This window comes from Arachis duranensis, chromosome 10 (assembly GCF_000817695.3).
Source record: "Arachis duranensis cultivar V14167 chromosome 10, aradu.V14167.gnm2.J7QH, whole genome shotgun sequence".
NCBI lineage: Eukaryota > Viridiplantae > Streptophyta > Magnoliopsida > Fabales > Fabaceae > Arachis > Arachis duranensis.
The window spans coordinates 1,075,490-1,082,228 of NC_029781.3; positions in this window are offsets into that span (position 1 = coordinate 1,075,490).

Sequence of the window (6,739 nt, forward strand, 5' to 3'; positions counted from 1 at the left end):
TCCCCCTCGTAAACCCTAATCCAACCCCTCTGAAATTGGACCCTAAAGCCCAAACCAATGCCAGCCCATAAACCTTCCCTAATAATCGTCAAAGCCCATATTGTAGACTTGCGTTTACCAACTACATTAGGCTTAGTGCTCACTTTAATATTTTATTTTTATTTAGAATTTAACTAAAATTTGCTCTAAGTTTATTATTAGTAAAAAAATTTAAATATGTTTATTTAATAAATATAAAATAAATATATCAAAAATTTAAATTTTTATATTTTTAATAAATTTTTTTAATTTATAAATTTAACATGTGGCCTGAAGATTTAGAACATGTGTTAGGTTAAATTCTTTTATTTATTAGTTATTAGTTCCTAAATTTTTTAAATTATAAGATATTTTTTATTTTGTAGGTTTTGTTGGTTTACAATAAAAATTAAAAAATAAAAATTTACAGACAGTTATTTTATATAAAATTAATAGTTAATAATTATTAAATGATAATTTAGTTAAAATTATTAAATTATTTAAAAATTCTTAAATATTAATTTTATATAGACACACTGCACGTAAATTTTACCAACAAAAATTACTTTAATCAATCTTCTATTTATACACTATTAATATAAAGCTAGGATAAACTCAAATGCATATGCATGTCCTAAATTGAAATTGAAACGAGACTTTCCTCAAACTAGAACCTCTCGGTACAAACTGTTGGCAGTTAATATACTCTGTGAATAAAACACTTTACATTGCACGTGCATGCTGCATTATTAAAATTAATCTTCAATCTATTATTTAATGAAACTGAAAATTAATCTATTAAAATTAATCTTAAATCTAGTGTGTATAGAATCAGATGTCGACTTGCAAACGCGGTCGCAGGCGAAGCAGAGATAGAATAGACAATGCTAATTTTGGATCGATAGAAAATGACCCTGTAGATTTTATGATTGTCTTGGAAAATATGGCTGTGGCCATGCAGGCGACAGTCGAGGCACTGGGTAATCAAATAAACAATGGTAATCATAGGAATAATAATGGTAAATAAGGCCTTATGACACTTGCCACATTTTTAAAAGTTCATCCTCCGACTTTTAGGGGAACCTCAAACCCTACTGAAACAGACAATTGGATTTAGGCTATGGAGAGGGCACTGCAGGCTCAGCAGATTTTTGAGGAACAATGGGTTGAATTTGAAACTTATCAGCTGCAAGGTGAGACTCAGTATTGGTGGTAGGGAACACGACATATCCTGCTGCCAGATGATGTCATGATTTTTTGGGAATTGTTCCGAATAGAGTTCTACAAGAAGTATTTTTCCAGTTCGGTCAGAAACGCCAAAAAACTTGAATTGCTGCAATTGAAACAAGGTCAGATGACCATCGCGGAGTATACGAATAGGTTTGAGGAAATGTTCCGCTAATTTGTCAAGGAGCTCCCGAGGATTTTGTTGAATGGAAATGTATCAAGTATGAGGGAAGCCTTCGAAACGATATTCTGAGTTTCGTTGCACCAATGGAAATCAGAGTCTTTTTCGAACTCGTAAATAAGAGCTGAGTGGCGGAAGAATGTGTGAGAAAAGTCGCAGTGAAAAAAGGGAAGCATGAGGATGCCTTTTCAGAAAACTTTAGGAAAGAATTTTGCACCAAGAGGAAGGAACTTTAAGCGTTGGGAGATTTATTCAGCAACCTAATCAGGGTAAAGGCAGTTTTAAGAGACCGAATAACAATGCCAATCAAGGAAGGGGGTTTAGAAAGCAGCCACAGGAGGATTTAAGCTGTCAGAGGTGCGGGAAGTACCATCCTGGAGTCCCATGCAGATTTGGAACGGGGGTATGCTACGTTTGCTGACAGCCTGGGCACTTGGCCAAGAATTATCCAGAGAAGAAGAAGTATGAGACCGGTAGAGTACAGCAGTCGGAGAGAGTTTACACCACTTCTGCACCAGGTGCTGAGGGATCAGAGACACTGATTAGAGGTAACTGTGAGATAGCCAGTAAAGTTTTAAGTGCTTTGTTTGAGAAGGCTAATGAATTAGTGTTGAAAATAGTAGTCTTGGGTTATGATTTAAAGTTGTATAATGCTACTCATGAATCTATGGTGACTAGGTTAAGATGTCCACAAGTTCCGTTTCGAGTACAACAACGTGATTTCGTTCATGACTTGATATGTTTACTGATAACTGGTCTGGATCTCATTCTAGGATTGGACTAGTTATCTAAAAATCATGCTTTGCTCGACTGTTCTGAGAAATCAGTATACTTTATTATGCCGGGAGGACATGGAAGGGCCGGTTGTGGCGAATAGCTACTATTTGAACTCCATGACAGTGAACTGTTCTGGTTATTAGTGCCAGGGTATCATGCTGTTAACGGTGGGTGTTTCGGGGGATGACCAGAGTCTTGAGCAAATTCCGGTTGTTTGTAAGTTTTCAGAGGTGTTTTCTAATGATATTGATGAATTTTCACCTAACTGAGAGGTTGAATTCACAATTTTACAATCAAAATGTGCTACATGTCGCTCCTTCATTGCAATTGAAATCAAATATTTCTCTCCAAAATTAAAAAGTTCTCCCCTCCTCCCTCTTCCTTTCTCTATTTCTCTCATTCCTTCAACCACTCTATCTATTTTATATATCATTATCAATATCAATGACTAATTACTAATTTGACAATCAAAATATGCAACATAATATTCTTTAATTGTATTAAAATTAAAATTGACATTGAAATATACTTATATTATGTATCATATATTATTATCTAATTTAATAATCAAATGTTTCACATGACGCTCTCTTATTAAAATTGAGAGAAAATATTTTTTTTAAATTTATAAACTCCCTTCCTAAATTCTCTCATCTACCTCTTCTATTTTTCTATTTCTCTCAACTATTTTTACTCTATATATAATTTACATTTTGTATTAGTAATTTGACAAATCATAATATGTCATCCGATATTTTTTTACAATTAAAATAAAACTTTTTCTTCCAAAATTAACAAATTCTCACTCTTACTCTCATTTTTAATTTTTATTTTTCTCTCTCTTTTCTCTCATTTTCTATTTGTTCTATCTTTTTGTTCTATAAAAAATAAAATTAACAAAATAATATAATTCAAATAAAAAATATTATTATGATATACATGATTTTTTAATTTTTTATTTAGTTTTAAATTTTTACCCTTATCTTTTTAATCTATATTTTTATTTTTCTTTTTTCAAATATTTATTACATATAATTTGGAGAGAATACTAATGTTATAATTAAAAGTTAGAATCAAGATTCAATTGTTTTAAAAAAAATTAATTTTGAGTTAATTTTATAACTATCAGTATAACTTTTTTATGCTAATATCTAATTATATTTTTATATACATAGAAAGAGAAAATATATTATTTTTAAATAACAAGTATAAAAATTAATTATTTCTATATTTGTGCAACAGACTTAACACATAATTAAATGTAAAATTATACACGTTAGATTGTTTTAAATTTTAGATAACGAATGTTAAAATCAATTATTAATAAAAAATAGACTTTTTCATATAAAAATAATAATTAAAAATTTTATTATTTGATTTTTTTATCTATAGATACTTTAATCTTTTTAGTTAGAAATTTTTGTCAACCTACAAATTTTATTATAAAAATAGTTTAATTTTATAAATACTTTGTACCATGTATAATCTATACCGTCAAAATAAAGTGAATCATTATTTTAAAAAAAAATATATTTTCGTAATATTATTACGAATAAAAGTGACTATTGGCCAGCCAACAAATTAACGTAAGAATGATAATTTTGTGAGAATTAATACAATACAACTCGTACATACATATATAGGGTTAAAGCTAAATAAGTCATAGTCATAATGCAAGTCTTTTCAATATTGCGTTGCCAAATTTCTCATCGTAAATTAAATTTGCATGTATAATTGTTCAAACAAAGGTTATTATTACAACTAACCTTCTTTTATTAGTCATGCTGTGACTGACTGAGTCCCCAAGAAACAAAAATAATAACAATCGTGTTTATTTGAGTAGTAAAAACGATTTTATTAATATTAATATTAATAAGGTGGTAAAACAATATCATATGATTGACAAGCTAAGAATGAATATATCATCCCCAACTATAAATACAAGTAATAAGGTGGGGTAAGGTTTGTTGGTTTGCCAACCCTATATTTTATTAGTATTTATATTATTGGTATAGATAGTGCCCTACCTGGTCACCATTCCTTACCAAGAAAAAAGTCCCACAACATGGTATTGGCCATCAAAACAATAATACAGAAATTACTGAATTTGTACATCGAGTTTTTGTGTATTCTGTAAATATTTATTCTTTTATCATTTTAGATATAACTTTCCTATCAACATTTTATATATCTTAAAATAAAAAATAAAAAATTAATTTCGGGTCATTTAAATTTGTTAAAAATTTAACAAAATATTTAAAGAATAATGTTATATATTACTCTTTTATTTTTCACACAAAATCTCTTATTTCTAACAAAAATTAAATAAAAATTCAGACCTTCATAAAAAATAATTGCAAACTAACTACATTAATTTTAAAAAAACAAGATATAAAGTGTTTCAATTTTTCTTTTTTTTTATATAATTCGAAACCAAATTAAATATATAGAATAAATTTCTAAATTTAAAGATCTATTTGATATGATAAATTTTTCAAATTGAAAATTTTTACAATGACACTAATTTATGTTTTTATTTTTAATTTGTCACATCAATATTTTAGCTTAGAATTTAGTTAATATAAAAAAATTTTAAATTAATATTTTAATAAATATATAACAAATGTATTAAAATAAACATCAAATTAAAATGTGACACATAAAAGAGAGTAACTTACATGTTACTTTAGAGAAAGTATGATAATATTCACCCTTAATAATATATACTTACTTTTTATTTTTTATTTAAAAATTTGTGTTTGATATCCTAAATATTTATTATTTTGTTTATATGCAAATAGCTATTATTGAAGACAATGCAATTACACAACACAATCCTACACTCAACTCTAAGCTTATTAGCTTTATCCTACATGTTCCTAGTACCCTAATTTGGCTAAAGGTACCTAATGGTGCCAACAGTAAACCTCAAATTAGGCTCTCCTTGCATTCGTTGAAACGTGAAACACCTTTCAAGGGGAAGAAAACAAAAAACTAGGAACTAGAGCTATGATTAAATGTATCTAACACTTCACGTTATGAGAATCAATGAAGTTCTCGTCGCTATCAACTTCAATCTACGTACGTACCCAGTGGCGGATCCACGGGGCACGTAAGGTGGCCATGGTCCCCCCAAATTTTTTTTAAAAAAATAGTAAATAGTAATAATTAATAATATTAATTTTTTTTATATATAATATTAAAAAAAATATAACTTACAAAATTTTATAAATTAAAAAAACTAAAAACTGCATTATGTATTAGATATTTGAATTATTGTTGCTCTTGTTAACAAATAGCCCATTCTAATAATTAATAAAAATGGTTCTATTATACTAGCCCAAGCCCATACTATTAATTAAAGTAACCCTAGTACATTTTTCAAATATTTATTTCAAACTATCATAGGCATAGGGTCACTTTTCTCTCTCTTTTAGTGATTCCCAAACTTTTGGTCTTCTACTCTTCTCATTTTAATTTTCTTTCCATACCAAAACAAGACATATGAAGAAAAACCATTGAAGAGAAGTGAACAACAAAATATTAACCATTGAATGCACAACAAAGATTCAAAGAGGTATATTTCAATTTTTTTTAAGTTAATGACAATGTCAAGTATTATTTACATTATTTATTTAAAATAATTAATTTATTTATTTTTATAATGGACAGTGTTCAAAGATTGAAGTGAGGACAAAACTCAATAGAATTATTTTTTTGTGAGACTTGGAACAAAAAATAATCAGGTAAATCAATAACTTTATTTTTGGTTATTATATATTTGTGTTTCTAAAATTATTTGTTATTGCTCAATAGGTTTAATATTTTTTTTTAAGAAAATAATATATATGCAATTATTTTTGTTTTTTTTTTGTTAGATAGTTCAAGTTAAGTTAAAAATGTCAAAGATGAAAACAATTCACTCATTTTTCAAGAGAAAAGAGAGAATATATGATGAACAAAATTCAGCTTCAGATTCTTTGAGTAATGTTCAAAATATTATTGAACAACCTGTGACACAACTTGTTGAGCAAGATATTCAACCCCTGCTTCCAAAATAGCAAGGACTGAAATAGATCAAGTTAATATTGATACATTGATGCGTGATCCCGGAAAGCGTCCGCAAATTTGGAATTATCCTATCAATCAACAAGATGAAATCCGTAGAGCATACATAAAGTTTGGACCATATCAATTTATTATGGATGAGTACCCTCTTTCTGGTCTAGAAAGTCATCCTCGTCGTTTCAAAGCTCATTGGTTTAAGAGTTTTTCTTGGCTAGAATATTCGCCAGAAGTGGATGCTGCATTTTGTCTTCCATGCTATTTATTTTCTAGAAAATCAAGTCCATTCACATCAGGAGGATTTCGCAATTGGAAAAAAGTGAATAATGGAAAGGATTGTGCATTTTTATCTCATGTGGGTAAATCTCTTAATTCTCCTCATAATATTGCTGTTAAGTCTTGTAAAGATTTGCTTAATAAATTATGTCACATTGACAAAGTATTGGCTAAGCAAAGCTCACAACAAGTTTT